The sequence below is a fragment of the Artemia sp. Qi Xiang Cuo genome, chromosome 3, assembly GCF_049724085.1.
Source record: "Artemia sp. Qi Xiang Cuo chromosome 3, ASM4972408v1, whole genome shotgun sequence".
In the NCBI taxonomy this organism is placed as follows: Eukaryota; Metazoa; Arthropoda; class Branchiopoda; order Anostraca; family Artemiidae; genus Artemia; species Artemia sp. Qi Xiang Cuo.
The window spans coordinates 74,852,568-74,870,551 of record NC_142796.1 but is presented as its reverse complement, the minus strand read 5'-3'; the positions used below and the strand labels follow the sequence as shown (position 1 = coordinate 74,870,551).

Here is a 17,984-nt window from a genome sequence, read left to right as displayed (position 1 = left end):
TATAAGAAGCATTTCTATCGGAAATGAATTTCAGCCCTCCTCTCCCCCTATATAGGCTACACCTAACCTAACCCTGAATTGGCCTATACAGGGGGGGGGGGGGCTGAAATTCATTTCTGATAGAAATGCTTATTAGGCTATATTTGGGTAAAATTATACTTTAGCTACTTTAGGCTATCTTGGAAAGAGGTTTGGTTAGGAAAATGAAACTTTCAGGTATGGGTCTACAGGCTAAAGTAGCCAATGTCCTGGGAAGATATTTTGTAGTACCTACCTCCACTCCTTCTCCCTCTAGAGGGTCATGAAATTTGCCTACATGACAGGTCTATACCCATTGAAATTTTTACAAAACAACATTTTACCTTAATTTTCAGTTATCAGTTACTTTTTCTCTGGCTTTAGCTCTGAAAATGCAATTTCAGTTAATTGAGCAGAATTTTAAGACATATAAATAGTTTATTTCAAAAATTTAGGAAATGTATTTGCATATCTTTAAAACCTTATAAATTGGGATTGAGCTAAGTTGTGAAGCTGAAAACAATTTTGTTGTACTTCATTTAAGCAGAAGATCTATTTTGCATGGTTTCACTTCTATAACTCACATATTTTTAAAGGTCATCAAAGGTCAGGACCCTCTAGAGGGAGAAGGAGTGGAGGTGGGTACTTCAAAATATCTTCCCGGGACATACTTTAGCCTGTAGAACCATCCCTGAAAGTTTCATTTTCTTAACCTAACCCCTTTCCAAGATAGTCAAAAGTAGCTAAAGTAGAATTTTACCTCCATTTCCGATAGAAATGCTTATTATATTTGTAATCAGCATAAAAAAAGGCATTTAATGGTGTATTTACTTTAGTCCTAACTCAATAATATGATTTGGTAGATATTTACCCTAAAATGTTTCTAATTATAAGGAGATTGGCTAGTACCATTCTATATAAGCTTACAAACTAATTTTTTCCAATAGTCAGAGGGTGGAGTCCTGCCTACAACAAGTGCCACCAAACATAAAACAAGAAGCTTTTCATGGTGATGCCTCCAACCTATCCCTGTATTTGTAGTGCTTCAAAGATTCCAAAAGACTTTATAAGAAACCTAGTCCTTGTGAGGTTAAACATATTACCTTAATGTGTAAACAAAACAGACACTGTGTAGACTGACTTCCAAAATTCCAAAATTTGTTCTCTTTCAAAATTTTAGTTTATTTCTTCATAAATAAGTAACGACTAACGGCCGCAACGGAGAAGAGCTACCTAGCTTCCATTCTAGCCATTCGTTCCATTGGGGCTTCAGCTTTGTCCGACACAAGAGTACACATGTCTAGGCAGTAGGATCAAACTAAAAAATATCTGTCACCAAGGGTTTCGGCCCATATAATAGCTCCTCCCATTTCCTTTGGTTAAGTGCTTCATTGCATAGTAGCTCGAGCACCTTTGTAAAATAGTGCAAACCTGTATTATTTACGGTTGCAAAAGCAGAAAGAAAGGGGGTAAGCCGGCAAAGGTGGCAAAGAGCTGTTTACTAAGACAACGATAGTCCTTATTATTTTGTTATATTTGCCAGACAAATGGGCTTACCATTGTTCCTGTCTACTTACATTGCCAGTTTAAGCCAAACTGAGAAAATGGAAAAATGAGAATCGGAGGGTGCTCATTAAATCACAAATTGAGAGTTCTAATCCTTTTTTTTTAGTCGAAAGTGATTAAAGACCGACCAGCCGCGGGGATATTTTCCAGGGAGGTTGTTTTTCACGTGGCATTTTCCTGGGGGGGATATTATCCGCGGGGAGGTACTTTCCATGGAAGGAGACTTTCAAGAACGTATTTTCCGAGGGGGGGGTAAAGACCGGTCAACAAAATGTAAAGCCCAGTTTTTGGTGTCGCAAATGTATACAACCTTTTTTCAAAATGATTGGCTTCATTGTCCTCTCAGTTTATTACAATGAAGTAAATCGCTTCAATACGGAAAACACGTTCTGGAAAGTCCCTTCCCATGGAAAATACCTCCCCGCAGAAAATACTCCCCCCGCCCAGGGAAAATACCCCGTGAAAAGTAACCTCCCTGGAAAATACCCCCGCGGCTGGGATAATAAAAACTATTGAAAAAATTACATAAAAATATGGCTAATTGACTATTTTAACTGGAAACTCAAGAGGCCATTACAAGATATATGTTCGATACGCTATTCTATACTCTAGGTTTACAGAAGAAGATACGCATTTTCACATTAATTTCGGGAAATAACGTAAGATATTTTGCTGAAATCTACTACTACTTCTGCTAGGTCTGGCTGTAATAATGGAAAAGGTAAAGATAACACTAGTTTGAGATTGGAAAGGAAAACTAAGAATGAATTTATAAGGGCAATCAAATGCCATAACGTGATGACATTTGAATAGGAATTTTAGAGGTTTGTATTGATATTTCAGTTCCAAAGTTTTATCAATTTTTTCTCAAAGGAAAATTATGTGGTCGGCATGAATTGCAGAGTCGCAAAATAATTAAATTTAGTCACTTCCTTTTTTCGCATATTTTTATTAATATTGGTTTGATTTTTATTGTCTGTAGCACTGGGAAGCTCAATAAGGAGATAGCCAAATACTAGGTTTTAAAAATTTTGCCTCTTTACTGAGAAAAGGAGATAATAACCGAGAAAGAAATTCCTAGAGATGTGCATGACTAAAATCATTTGTTTTGACATTTGCAAAAGTCTTTTGCTATGTCATAATAAAGCTTAATGATTAAGCTAAGGCAAGTTATGCAAGCAAGGCGATTGGTGGATCTAGTGAGGGGCCATACTCCCGCGTTTTACGCTTCGCTCTTTACGCTAAAGTTTTTCATTGATTAAAAAAGAAATAGAGTTGTGTGGGCTGTCCCCTCCTCAACGCCTCGCGATTTAATAGATATTTTTAAATTTTTTAAAAAAGAAATAGATTTTCGAGAAATTCAACATTTCGCGTAACGCGCGAGGCGTTGAGGAGGGGACAGCTCCTTTCATATACGGAATAACTTCTGTTCGTTTTAAGTTTTGATGCCGCTCCTTACTTTCAGTTAAAAAATTTGTTTTTTTTTAATTTAATTTTTGAACGTTTTTGAATAAATGCAGGTTTTGATCTTGGCTCACCGTACATGAATAATTAAAACAAAATTTGCATACTAATTTACTTTTATTTGGTTAAATGGCTTTCTCGAAACTTGATTAATTTAATTTACGAACGTTTTTATTAGTAATAAATATACGTAACTTACGAATTAACTTGCGTAACGAACTTCTATGTTCATATATTTTTAATACGCATATTAGAGGGTTCGCCCTCTAGTCAATACCTTGCTCTTTAGGCGAAGGTTCAAATTTTGTTCCAATTCTTTAAAAATCTCCGCTTAATCACTAAGGCCGTTAATTAGAATAAATAGCTCTTATGAAAGTACTAAAAAATCTTTGGCTTACAGAGCGAGGTATTGACTAGGGGGTGAACCCAATCATATATGTAATATTTTCTGTTCATTTAAAGTTTTGATGTTGCAGCTGTTGCACTTGAAAAACTCTGATCTTTTTTTAAATAATGCTGGGAAGTCCGGCGTCCCCTTCATAGCAATGTCCCTTCCCCCATCAAAACTTCCTTCATGGAAAGATCCTCCCACATAAACCCCGACCCCCCTCCCCACTACAAGGAAAAATCTCCCCAGAAAACGTCTGTATTCTTCCCAATAACCAATACTATATGTTAACATTGGGTAAAGTTCATAACTTTCAGCCCTCCCCAGGGAATTTCGGGGGATTAAGTCATCCTAAAAGACATACTTATAATATTTTTGAACATGCTGAACAAAATGGGTATCTCAAAATTTTGATCGGGTGACTTTGGGAAAAAAATGAGCGTGGGAGGGGGTCTAGTTGCCCTCCATTTTTTTGGTCACTTAAAAAGCCACTAGAACTTTTAATTTCCATTCCAATGAGCCCTCCTACGATATTCTAGGACCGCTGGGTCGATATGATCACCCATGGGAAAAAAAACAAATAAACACGCACCCGTGATCTTTCTTCTGGCAAAAAATGCAAAATTCCACATTTTTGTAGATAGGAGCTTGAAACCTCTACAATAGGGTTCTCTGATATGCGGAATATGATGGTGTGATTTTCAGTAAGGTTCTATAACTTTCAGGGGGTGTTAAGATGAAAGTACTTAAGAGAATTACAAACAGAAATCCCTAACCGTCAGAAAAATGTAATTTGCAATATGTAAATTTAACCATAATCCAAAGAACAAATCAAACTAGATCAGTTAAAAATTAGATATTTACATTTATCAACGTTCCAGTACTTGAAAATGCAGCGGCGGAAGATCAGACAAATTGAGCTAAACCAACCTCAGTTTGACTAATGAGAAGTAGGTCCTCATCACAAGCTAAATAAGGTTCGTTGATGAATCCCGAAAGACAAGTAGTACGTAAGCCAGAAAACATTATCAATAGAAGCATGAATTGCAGTAAAAGAGAGAACTTCCCCTAATATGTAAAAAATTCCCGACTTTTATCTTTGATAGAAATTTGAATACTAGAACTTTAGAACAAAAATCTCAGGCATCTGCCTGTATGGACTATATTAATTCTGATTTTTTTTCTTCAATATGGAAATAACACATATATATAGCAATGAATCTGGGACAATAGACCTAGAAAGCCACATCTAAAATAGCACCTGAAGATAAAATGTCAGCTAAATTCTAATTAAGGTATGCAACACAAATACCTTCAAGGTCACAAGAAGTCAACTGTAACTTTTGAAGAGACTTCACAATATTTTTTTTTTTAACATACATAACGTGTTTTTGGCTCACAGTATTAAGAAGAAACTTTTTAAATAAAGCATTAAAACGGCAGAGCACAGCATAGTTAATGGAAAAAACGCGTATAAGTGCTAATCAACGATAATCTTGGTATAATATCACTAGAAAAATAATATTCGAATTCGATGCATTCAGTATACTTTTCCACAGTTTGTCATCAGTTGGATATTCAGTGCCGGAAAACCAAACTGTACAAACATGACACTTATAAGCCTGTTTACTTTTCTGATTAATGCAAAAAACTTCCAATAGAAGGAAAAACAAGTAATCTGCATCTTCGGCCAATGCTTGGCTTGACACTTCACTTTCTTAAGCTGAGGATCTCACTTCCAAAAGGTCTTACGGGTATAAATTCACATGCGAACCAACGGAACTGGTATTGCTTCAGCTTGTCTAATTGAGGAAATACTACTAACTATTACTACTAACAACTCACTGCAACTGGCACTGCAGCACCAAGCTGCATGAGGCCAACACAGCTATGCACGCCCTCCTTCATCCCAATCTATTCAAAGCCCCCTTCTTTACCCCTTCCCAGAAGTTCCCATTTCTTTTAAATATTTCTTTATGATATCCTCCCACCCCAAACGAGGACGATCTGCTTTAGGTTTAGCCCTAGACGATTGGCCGAAAAGGACAATCTTCTGCAAGCTTTCATCCTTCATCCGCAGAACCTGCCCTAGCTTTATGATATCCTCCCACGCCAAACGAGGACGATCTGCTTTAGGTTTAGCCCTAGCCGATTGGCCGAAAAGGACAATCTTCTGCAAGCTTTCATCCTTCATCCGCAGAACCTGCCCTAGCCATCTCAACCTTTCTCTTATTATAGCCCTAGAAAGCGGGATTGAACCGCACTTTTTCGTACAGCCTGCTGTTTTAAATGCGTTCAGTCAGCCGGGTACCCAGAACAATCCATAGGCAATTTCTCTGGAAAATATCTAGCTAATCTTCATCCGCTTTTGGGAACACCCATGCTTCAGAGCCATATTTGACCACTGTCATCAATGTAGCTTACAATATTCTATTCTTAGTCTGCAGACTTATCTTCTTATTCTTCCAAACTTTTTTAATTGTGAAAAACACCTTGAGCCTTGGCTATTGCCCTTTTAACATCTTCACTGCTCCAACCGTCTTTAATAATAATTTTACCAATGTAATTGAAGCTGCCTACCTGATCAATCTTTTCGTTACGCAACGTTACCTTTTCATTTTTCACTTATTTCTAGCCTTAGTGATTTAGTCTTCATAAAATCAATTTTCAAACCTATTCTAGCACCCTGAACTCACAAAACCTTTAAAAGTTCATTCAGTTTGCCTCCACTTTAATCAAGGATGCTTATATTATCAGCATAATCTAGTCCAGGAGAGTTCTCCCTCCCCCATTTGATTCCGTGGTCTTTCATTGCCGTTCGTGTGCTCCTTAAGACAAAGTATATAAAAATGATCCATATAAAGGGGGATAAAGCCCAAACCTACCTAACTCCTGATTTAATACGAAAACAGCTGCTAATCTCATTTCCTACCTTAACTGCAACTGTTTTAATCTCGTACATAGCACTAATCACTTTAATGCATTTTTCCGGTATGCCATACAAGTACAAGACTGTTGCTAAAGCTCTTCTATCAACAAAGTCGAACGCTTGCTCATAGTCTAGTCTATAAGACCAAGGACCAAAGGTGTTTGACAACTCAGGCACTTCTCAATATTAATCTAAGAGTGAAAATTTTGTCGACGCACCCTCTACCTTTTCTAAAACTGCACTGTTCTTCTCTTAAAACTTTGTCTACAGCATATCTCAGTCTAAAAAGTATCATATTACTATGTAATTTGTTACCTACACAGACCAGACTTATGCCTCAATAATTAACGCACTCACTCTTATCACCTTTCTTATACGGTGAATTAATTAAGGTTTCCCTAAAATCACTAGGTACTTCTCCTTTTTCATTAATCATATTCATAATCTTCAGTAACTTATTTCTAGCCTCAGAGCCACCATATTGAAGAAACTCATTTACCATACTATCAGCACCTGGATCCTTAATATTTTCTAGTCCCTATAGTACTGTTGCTAATTCTTCCTCACAAAACAAATTTTCCTTTACAGCCAAGGTATCACAAACTTTTTCTTTTCCTCTATATCTTTTCCTGTAACCCTCTCTCGGTTTAGCACATTCTCAAAAAGCTCTACCCTTCTCTCTTTAATTCTGTCCTTATCACTAGTTGTGGCCCCGTTCCCATCTTTAACTGGAACAAGTCTGGATTGACTACTCCCTCTCGATCTATTAACATGCCAGTAGAATATTTTACTTTTATGCCGTCTAGCTGCATCTTCCAGATCCTCGGCAATTTTATCCATGTCCTCCACTTCACACCTCCTTAGTTTATATTTTAATGCTTTCTCCACTTTCTTTACATTCATTTTGTTTTTATATGATCAATCACTTAGATAATTCTTGTGCTAAGTCCCTTTTCCTCTCTATCATAGGCAGTGCAATAGCGCTAACTAAGTAAAGAACGATGTTGACACAATGTGTTATTTATTTTTTTCCAGACCAGGGCACTTCGTATCGAAGCAGTTGTCCTAAAAGCTTCGATATGGGCTCATTCGAATGGAAATCGGAATGGCTAATGCCTTGTTGTATAGTCGAAAGTGATTGGAAGGCAACTAACACCTCTCCCACGCCCACCATTTCCCCAAACACATTCAATCATAATTTTGAGATAGCCATTTTGTTCAACGTAGTTGATTTTCAGATAGAAATTTATGTTTTTGAGGAGGACACTTCCCCATATCCCTCAGGGCAAATGTTTTAAGTTATGCCCTGGGGGCATATAAGGTTCTTACAGAAAGCTTTGTCGTAGAAACTTCAAAAAGGGCTCATTCAATTGGAAATTGAAAGGACTAGTGCCCTTTTTAATAGTCATAAGTGATAGGAGGGCAACTAACTCCCCTTTCACGCCCACCTTTTCCCCTAACACATCTAATCGACATTTTGAGATAGCCGTTTTGTTCAACGTTGTTGAAAGGTCTGAAATTAGGTATTCGAGGCTGACAATCCCCCCCCCCACAGCCCTTAGGGCACGGGGTTTATGTTATGCCCCGGGGGCATAAAAGTTTCTAATAGAAAGCTTTGTCGTATAAACACTTCAAAAAGTGCTCATCTGATTGGAAATTGAAATGACTAGTGCCCTTTTTAATAGTCAAAAGGGATTGGAGGGCAACTAAACCCCCTCTTGCGCCCACCATTTATCCAAATACATCCAATGAAAGCTTTGAGATAGCAATTTTGTTCAACGTAGTTGAAAGTACTGTAAATTAGGTCTTTGAGGATGTTAAGCAGAGCCCTCAGGGCAAGGGTTATAATTTATGCCCTGGGGGCATAAAAGGTTTTTATTGAAAACTTTGTGGTAGAAACTTGAAAAAGGGCGCATTCGATTGGAAATTCCAAGGGCTAGTGCCCTTTTTAATAGTCAAAAGTGATTGGAGGGCAACTAACCCCCTCTCACGCCCACCATTTCCCCAAACATATCCAATCAAAATTTTTAGATAGCCATTTTCTTCAACGTAGTTGAAACTTTTGGCAATTAGGTCTTTAAGGATGACAACCCTCCCCTCCCACACACACACAGTCCTCAGGGCAAGGGTTGTAAGTTATGCCCTAGGGGCATATAAGGTTTTTATAGAAAGGGTTGTCGTAGAAATTTCAAAAAGGGCTCATTTGATTGGAAATTGAAAGGGCTAGAGCCCTTTTTGATAGTCGAAAGTAATTGCAGGGCAACTAGCCCCCCTCTCACTCCCACCATTTCCCCCAACACATACAATCAAAATTTTGAGGTTTTGAAATTATGTTTTTGAGTATGACAACCCCCTCATAGCCCTCAGGGCCAAGGTTGTAAGTTATGCCCTGGGGGCGTATAATGTTTATATAGAAAGTGTCGTCGTAAAAACTTCAAAAAGGGCTCTTTCAATTGGAAATTGAGAGGGATATTGCCCTTTTTAATAGTCGAAAGTAATCGGAGGGAGAATCACACCCCCTCATTTCCCCAAACACTTCTGATCAACATTTTGATACGGTCAGTTTGTTCAACGTAGTTGAAACGTCTGGAAATTATGTCTTTGAGGATGATTTGAGGATTTTTTTTTCGGTTACCGATGCAAGACAATTATGAGGACTCATTTTTTCTATCGAGCTGCGTTTCGAATGCTGTTTCATGATTTTTTAAAATGAGTTATACTGGCCTTTTAAAATTAAAGCTTGTTTGTCTTTTACTTTCAGGCAACTCTTAAAAGATCCTAATGTTATATTTGCCGGCTTTAAAATTCCGCATCCACTTGAGAATAAGGTTCTGCTTAGAATTCAAACGAACTCAAATGATTATAAACCGCAAGATGCTTTGATGAATAGTATTACTGACCTCATAGCTGAGCTATCTTTAATTGAAGAAAGGTTTAAGGTAAGTGCTGTTGCATTATCCAAACGATGACATATAACACATTTGTAGTTTTTTAAAGGGCAGGAAAAAGTCTTGAGATTTTAAAAGATTTAGAAGTATTTTACAAAAAAATTCGCCTAAGGTAATTTTCCTGTTAAACAATGGCATAGTGTAGGCCTTATGGGGTATTTGGAATCTGTACTTGATGGTATTTAATGTTGAATTTTTAGGGCTTTTGACTGACATCGTTACATTCTTCCTCCCTACCAGGACAACTTGCCATCTAAATATCATATGAAACTAAATTTGAAGAATACTACTAGGCTTTTGCTGCAAAAGAATTTTACTTTGGAACGAAAAAGATAGCGTGGCTCCAGTATGTTCAGATGCTTGCAGCGTTTTATTTGGTATTTTAAGCACTGATTTTATTGTTTGAGATTTTCTGTTCATGACCTTGTGTTGGTCATGGGATAATACTTGCCATATTAGATTTTTGTTGTTGTTGCGTTTGCAGCTCCTTGGATTATCCAATGTCTTCCTTTTCGGCGTTATTTTGTTAACCTAAAGCAATTTTAGTGAATAAATATATTATATATTCTTTTTAATAAACATGTACTTGAGAATTTCCTTGACAGATTCGTTAAAAAGCAAATTGTAAAATTATGAAAGAAGTGCTAAAATTTTGAGATTTTAAGAGGTTGGAGGAAGCCAGCCCATCCTCCCTACTACCCATACCTCACTGATGGAATTTATTTTACTGAGACCATACTTCTATAAAATGACTTTGTACAATTTAAAGGTGTGAATACAGGGCCAGCAAGCAGCACGTACACCGTTTTATAATAAATTTAATAAAAATTCCAGTTTTTTCAACTGAAGGTAAGGAGCAGCCTTATAACTTAAATGAGCAGAAATTATTCTGTATATGAGGGGGCTGCCACCTCCTGAATCCACTGCTGTTTCCGATAAAATTTTAGTGTTTTAAAAATTCTTCTAATTCAAATTCAACAACTTGTGTGTTTGAGCAGACGTTCTTACAGAATTAGGACAAGAAGTAAAACTTTACCGCAAAGAGCGAGGGGTTAAGAAGGCGACAGTCCTCCTAATATGTGGCATAATTTCTGTTTGTTTAAGTGTTGCTCCTTACTTTCTGTTTTTTATAAGATTTCTGATCGTTTTTCAAATCATGGCCATATCTAACTAAGATATGACGTGAGCTACCGACCCCGGCATCTTGCTGTTACATTGTATGTATCAATAATTGAAATTGATTGGTAATGTTCCGCTTTTTCAGTTTTTCTGCTTAAGGATTAAAATATTGGATTGTGTTTAAAGTATTGAATTTTAGATAAAATTTGAATATTTAGTCCAAGTTTTTGATGAACAGTAGTTCTGTGGAATAAGATTGAATAAAATATTGTTCATATGGATGAAAATTCTTCATGACGTTTGATCTTACACGTGGCTGAAGTCACCACTACCTCTACAACAGGGTTTGCTGATGTTTAAATAAATTATATACATATGTTTAAATACACTGAAACATTGTATATAAATAGAAAAAGAGAAAGATTACCATTCAAAATTGCTGAAAACAAAACATCGTTACATACATATGACGCAATACCTGCACAGGTATTGCCGGATACCCCCTCTTCCAACAAATTTCCTTGTAAGGATCATGATGCCCTCCTCTGTGCAGGTAAGCATGTGAATGTAATATTTTATACTACACAGAAAAGATAGTCGCAATTGGAGGGGCACTATTGCAGCCCCACATCACACGTATATGATTTTATGAAATATGAAGCAAATCAGATTAGTAAAATGAAACTTTAAATAAATGTCAGGAACATTTTCCTGCTGTAAGAAGGGAGTTGTAACCCCGCAGCACCATTATTCAGGCTTAGTCCAAATGAAGGGGTATGAGAGATTGATATAGTTAAATCAAGCAATAAGATAAATATCCATATTAACCGTTTGTCTTGTATAGACAACGTGACTTTCCAGGAACGAATGAGCTACCATGTAACATTACTTCCTCTGCGTCTGGGAAACCCAATACAGTGTTTTTTGATACTTTTAAGTCGATTGGCTGTCTCAGAACTTCTAATCGATAGCAACTTGGTCCTCTCTGGGGCAAAATCGTAGTTTGGTGCCACAAAATGGTAGAAAACTCACTTTTCGTGGCAGTCTTTCTGTTCACTGGAAAAGGGCACTGAAACTCTTAAATGAGTCCTCTCCCAATCTTCTAGGACTATCGGTTCTATCCGACCACCCCTGGTGAAAACAAAACACATAGGAAAACTTAACACACAGCCGTTATCTAACTTTTTTCGACAAACAGGTAAATTTTATCAGGCTCTCAGGTTTTGATGGGTAACATTAAACATATATAGTTATATATATTTAGGAATCAACATAATAATCCAATTCTTTTTGTATTAGTTGATATCAAAATTGCTTTTTTTAGAGCTTTGGTTGCTATTGGCCCGAGTCGCTCCTTACTTACAGTTTGTTAACAAACACTGTTTATAAGGGTGCATCGAATATACGAAAGAAAAAGAGATAATATTAAAATAAACCAAATTAGTTTAATAGAGACGAAATTACTGATAAATAATAACGAGAAGTACATAAATTCTCTAATTTATATTATTGTATTTTTAAAGTGTTTCACTCTCAACGCTACATTATTGTTTGTGAAATGAAACAGTTCGTGGTAACGAACTATAAGTAAGTATCGACCCGGCTCAATAGTAACCGAAACTCTAAAAAAAAAGGAATTTTTATACCAATAAATATATCAAAAGAATCCGATTTTTATGCTGATTCCAAATATATAAGTTTTTTCAAGTTTACGCGCCTGAGAAAAGTTGCCTTATTTTCGAAAAAAGGGGGAAACATCCCCTAAAAGTCATAGAATCTTAATGAAAATCACACCTTCAAATTCAACGTATTTGAAAACACTACTTTTAAAGTTTCGAGCTCTTGTCAGTACATATTTGGAATCTTTTATTTTTTGCCAGAAGAAAGATCACGGATGCGTGTTCATTTGTTTTTTTTTCCCATGGATGATTGCATTGACCGCGTGGTCCTAGAATATCGAGAGAGGGATCATTTGAACGGAAATTAAAATTTCTAGTGCTCTTTTTAAGTGACCAAAAAAACGGAGGGGAACTAGGCCCCCTCTCATGCTTATTTTTTCCCTAAGTCACCCGATCAAAATTTTTAGATATTCATTTTGTTCAGCATGGTCGAAAAATACAATAACTATGTCTTCGAGGATGACTTAATCCCCCACAGTCCCCGGGGGAAGGGCTGCAAGTTATGAACTTTGCCCAATGTCTACATATAGTATTGGTTATTGAGAAGTATACAGACGTTTTCAGGGGGGATTTTTTCTGGTAGGGGGGGGGGTGGGTCGAGGGGGGTTTAGATGGGAGGATCTTTCCATGGGGGATTAGACATTGCTATGAAGGGGGTGCCGAATTTTTCAGCATTATTAAAAAAAAACGATAAGAAATTAAATTAAAAAAAAAAAAAAACGATCATAAATTAAATAAAAAAAAAACAAGTTTTAAAATTAAAAACTTTTCAACTTAAAGTTTTAAACATCAAAACTTAAAACGAACAGAAAGTGTTACGTATGTGATTGAGTTCGCCCCCTAGTCAATACCTCGCTCTTTGCGCTAAGATTTTTTTTGTACTTTCATAAGAGCTATTTATTTTAATTAACGGCCTTTGTGATTAAGGGGTCATTCTTAAAGAATTGGAAAAAAATTCGAACTTTAGCTTAAAGAGCGAGCTATTGATGAGGGGGGCGAACTTCCCTAATATACGTAATAAAAATATACGAATATATAAGTTCGTTACGTAAGTTAATTCGTAAGTTACGTATATTTATTACTAATAAAAACATTCGTAATTAAAATTAAACAACTTTCGAGAAAGCCATTTAGCACAAAAAAAGTAAAATTAATATGCAAATTTCGTTTTAACTATTCATGTACGGTGAGCCAAAATCAAAACCTGCGTTAATTTAAAAACGTTCTGAAATTAAATAAATAAAAAAAAACAAGTTGTTTTTTTTTTAACTGAAAGTAAGGAGTGACATTAAAACTTAAAACGAACAGAAATTATTTCGTATATGAAAGGGGCTGTCCCCTCCTCAACACCTCGCTCTTTACGCTAAAGTTTTTTATTATTTTGAAGAACAGGGTTGTGAGGAAGAATCAAACTTTAGCGTAAAGAGCGAGGCGGTGAGGAGGGGACAACCCCTACGTAATAATTTCTGTTCGTTTTAATTTTTAATGTCGCTCCTTACTTTCAGTTAAAAAAAACTTGTTTTTTGAATTTAATTTTAAATAAAAACAGCTAAGACCACACTGCCTTTCCACCATAAGCACAAACAACAGGTAAAACGATAGGGAAATATTTCAAGACAATGAAACTTGCTCACTTGTAGCATGTAAAAAAGTCTTAATAAATGTGATTTCAACAATAAAATGCTAAGTATAGAAAATTTTTTTTGTGTAAAGCATTTTTTTTTCTGTAAATTTTTTTTTTGTTTTCAATGTCTTTGATGTTTATTTTCTTTTTTTGTTGTGTGCCGGCCATTGGGTGTTATGGGGGATTTTTTTCTTCGCGTCTTTGCTCGTAAGTAAATTTAAGAATCTGTTTCATGAAAACTAGGCTAAAGAATATATTTAACACTTGAATCGAGCTGAGATCAGCTAATATAAGCTGCCAAGCGTGAAAAAAGCAGAATTTAATATGAATAAAAGAAACTTAAAATAAAAGGAATTGAACTTGATAATGAAGTCATATTTGAAACGAACGTAAATTGCCACAAATGAACGTGTTAGTGCCACCCTCAAACTCCCCAATAAGATAGTTTGTCATTTGCGGTTGATTGAAAACTTAATAGCTTGTTTAAATTGAGAGTTTCGTTTAGCCAATTGATTTTTTTTATAGACTTGAAATGGATGCATTTAAAAGGAAGAAACCAGTCACGAAAAGAAGAGTATTTTTAAAACATTAATTCTAACCTAATTGTCACAAATCTATTGTGTCAAGAAATTTATACAGAAACTTTGGTGTGTTTTAGAGGGCGTCTAAATGCAGCTTTAACCTTTTGCGAGACCTGGAAGGTGGGAGCACTGTGATTATTTATAGTAATTTTGGCTAGTTTTAGTGTGACTTTTAATTCATTTTTCATTGTAATTTCTTTTTTTTATGTTACATTTCTTCATTCTCTCATTCTCAGCAGTTTATGTTCGTTTTATGTTTGACATCTTATGTAAGCAAGTACTTGCTCGTTTTAAATTTGAATTTACTGTTTACTTTTCATCGAAAAACTTTTCTATGTTTATTTATTTCTCAGGCTTTCAATCGACAAGTTTAGACATTCAAATGCTAACATTGGTTTAAATCGAATATTGTTGCTGAAACATGTACGACACATGTTCGTTTAGAACCGTTATATTGTGATCTTAATGATTTTTAAGAATGAAGTATTTAGTCAAAAATGGTCCCAGAATGGTAAAAAAAGGTACAAAATGCCTAAATATGCAAAATAAGTAAACTTTGGCGTCCCAATTGCCACACTTTGAAAGCTTCTATCAAACTGATTGAAAATTGTTGCACGAGACATTTTAACTACATGAATATGTACTTGGCGTGTTTTGATTTTGAGCGTCTATATTACAATACTAGTCTCAGATATCTAATCATCCAGTTCACAATTTCTTAGGTAGCAGCTTCGGTGAAATATGTACTTGATACATTTTAATACGATTTTAACGATTTTTAATGATTAACACTTTAATCATTTGGAGTAATTCTCCAAATAACTTCTGATTGCTCAGGATTTGGAAGAGGTAAACATACGTACATGTGCAACAACTAGGGGGTGTGACAAAGGGGCAAAGACCCCGCTTTTTTTGCCTCGAATCATACTGCTTGAAAATCCTTGCATAATTCTAATTCTAACAAGGTTTGAAATTTCTACCATTTGTGAAATATATGATAAACTTGTTTTGACCGGACGGATATATTACAACATTTTCCTCAAATTTGTAATCAGCAATCTCAAAAAGCTTAAATACCCTTTTTTGGTGAAAATTTTACACTATCAATGATATACGTCCTTGATGGCTTTAGATTTTAGAAAGTTAAGATTCTTAAAAATTAAAATTTAATAATTTTGAACAAAATCTAAATAATCCCCGAATAACCCCGAGTGAAAAGAAGTACAACACTCCTATATTTGCGAACTTGAGGATTTGCAGAAAATATGGGCATAGGTGTCCCCCTTTGGGCCCTGCAAATATAAAGACAAAATTCTTGCTTGTCACCGACTTCAAAAAACTGTAACATATCTACCTATCAATATGTATTTGTGTAGCATCAATTTTTTATGAGCTATTTGCATAATTTTGGTCCTTGTCCCTGGGCAAATCATGCCAACCCCAGAGGGACATTATTTTGAACTTTTGGCTGTCTGAATTAAAATAGAAATTTCGATCTGACAAAAGGAGCCAGATCAAAATTCTGAAATTTCTATTTCTCAACATCTCCCCGCATTCTTGATATGGATACTTCTACCAGAATGAGACATTGAATCCAAAACAACCTTGGTGGGAAGTAAAAGTTAGGATCATAGCTGTGCCTCTATGGTCTGACTTTTTTTTGGAGATGGAATGTTAAAAGTATCAAACTCTTTTCATTAGCCTAATTCCTAGGCGGCTGAATCTGATCTCAATTTAATCTGTAAGGGTTAGCAGCTAGCACTTTCTTTGCCCCTCTAGAGGGCTCTAGTGCAAACCGATAGACATTGCCCTTGGCCTCTTCTCGTTCTCTTCCAAAGCATTTGACATTGTCTTCCTGTCCTGCCTAATAAGTTGTCTTTTATGGTGTGTGATATTTCCCTCGACTGGCTCAGTTATTTTCCTAGTGGTCGTTTCCGAATTTGATTATTGATACAATCCCTTCTGAACATTCCTGATTAAAGGAATTAGTCCAACAGGACTCCCTCCTTAATCCTCCCATTTGGTTATTATATACTAATGGCCTCGTTACTTACCCTGGCATTAGTAACCTGCTTCTTCCTGTGGCCAGATTTATTTTTTTTTTTTAATAAGGAAAGCTAACAGTAGACCAAGAATGATGTGATTATGAACAGCAAAAACATTGCTGTAATTTATTTTGAGCAGCCATATCAACCGTTTGAGCCTCCTCCTAAGATGTCTCTTTCGTTGAATAACTAGCTTACCCGCCGCGCGTTGCTGCAATCTCAAAAGAAAGGGAATTCAAGAAAAGTCCTGGAAAATTCTCCCGCAAAAGTCTGCCCCCCCCCCCGGAATTTTGCCACGCGGGGAATTCTCCCGTGTATTAATAACGATCGTATTTTTAAATTTAGAAACATTTGACCCCCTCCCCTACTGTAGAAAATTTACCCGTGGAAAATTCTCCCTGGAAGTCACATCCGCCGCTTTAATTTCGTCTATAATACATTTTATTTCACTTTAGGATTCCGTTCTGCAACTGTCTATTTAACTTGTTCTTTTGATGATATTTTTAGAAGTCTGATGTGGCTTTCATCATAATTTTCTTTTTTTCCTTTTTTTCACATTTTAGTTTCATTAAGGTGCTTTTGTTTTAAGCGTCTTCTCTGATTTCTCAAGTTCCTTCGCCCTTCGTGCATGCCTCTGTCTTCGTCGCCCCTTCCCTTCCTCCCAATATTCATTATTTTATAAATTTTAGTATAAGAAACTACCTGATAGTTGTCGCAATGTTTTCTCATTCTATTTTCATATTTGTCAAAGCACAAGCACAACCACTATGGAGAATATGGACGAAACATCTCTATTCGCACAGACTATGTAGTCGCAAAATTATGAAGAAACCAAAATTGCAAAACATTGTAACATTTCCTTTACCAAAAATGCTCCAAAAACATTTCCTTTACCAAAAATACACGCTAGAAAGTTTTGATATTGTTCTATTGGATACTTTAAATTTTCGATTTAATTTATTTCGGAAATTCTACAATATTATCCTGAAATTTTATAAACACAGCAAGAATTGTGACCGTAATCGGGTATTATATTTGAAGTATAAGTGCATATCAAGTGTATGTGGTATGTGATTAATTAAAAGAGAATTCTTCTTGGCGCGACAGCTGTTCAGTTACTTTTAAATACACGGCAATAGCTTATCTGATATTATTCCTTGCATACCCCGAATGTTAACTTGGCCAGTGATGGCGGAACAAAATCTTTCAAAATTAAAATCAAAGATTGTTTTTATCAGAGCCTCGTCTTTGCTTTTTGACAAAAATATTTATAGCATTTTTTTTTATATCCTCCTTTCTTTCTCAGCCTTTTTATCTCTTGCGTTAAGTGTGAAACGTTCCACATTTGAGATTTTTTGTCCCTTAACTACCTTATATTCAGTTTTCATGTCTTCTTTTTTTTTAGGAAAATGTTCGAGAAAGAAAAGAAGGTCTTGACTAAGTCACTGCGTTTAGCTTTCTAAGAACACGAGATCAGAAAGAAATTCATTTGAAAAGTTAGGTTGTTGGACAAGCCAACATTTAAAATTTTATAATTTGTGAAATAAAAGTTTAGTGTAGTAACATCTTTCCAAATATGACCCTTCAGGATACTCAATCTGCATTACCTTGTGAGGCCTTCTG

General features: G+C 35.8%; 1 protein-coding gene and 1 pseudogene across 2 annotated transcripts in view; one reads left to right on the top strand and one right to left on the bottom strand.

The window, feature by feature from the left end:
- LOC148954523 (2-oxoglutarate and iron-dependent oxygenase domain-containing protein 2-like) overlaps positions 1-17,984 on the bottom strand; it is a 119,674-nt gene that overhangs the window by 5,551 nt on the left and 96,139 nt on the right. The gene's annotated exons all lie outside the window — the stretch shown is intronic.
- On the top strand, positions 2,736-17,924 carry LOC148954524 (DNA-directed RNA polymerase II subunit RPB11 pseudogene; annotated as a pseudogene). The gene is made up of 3 exons (XR_016141590.1): positions 2,736-2,749; positions 9,127-9,304; positions 17,767-17,924. The product of XR_016141590.1 is annotated as a DNA-directed RNA polymerase II subunit RPB11 pseudogene (transcript).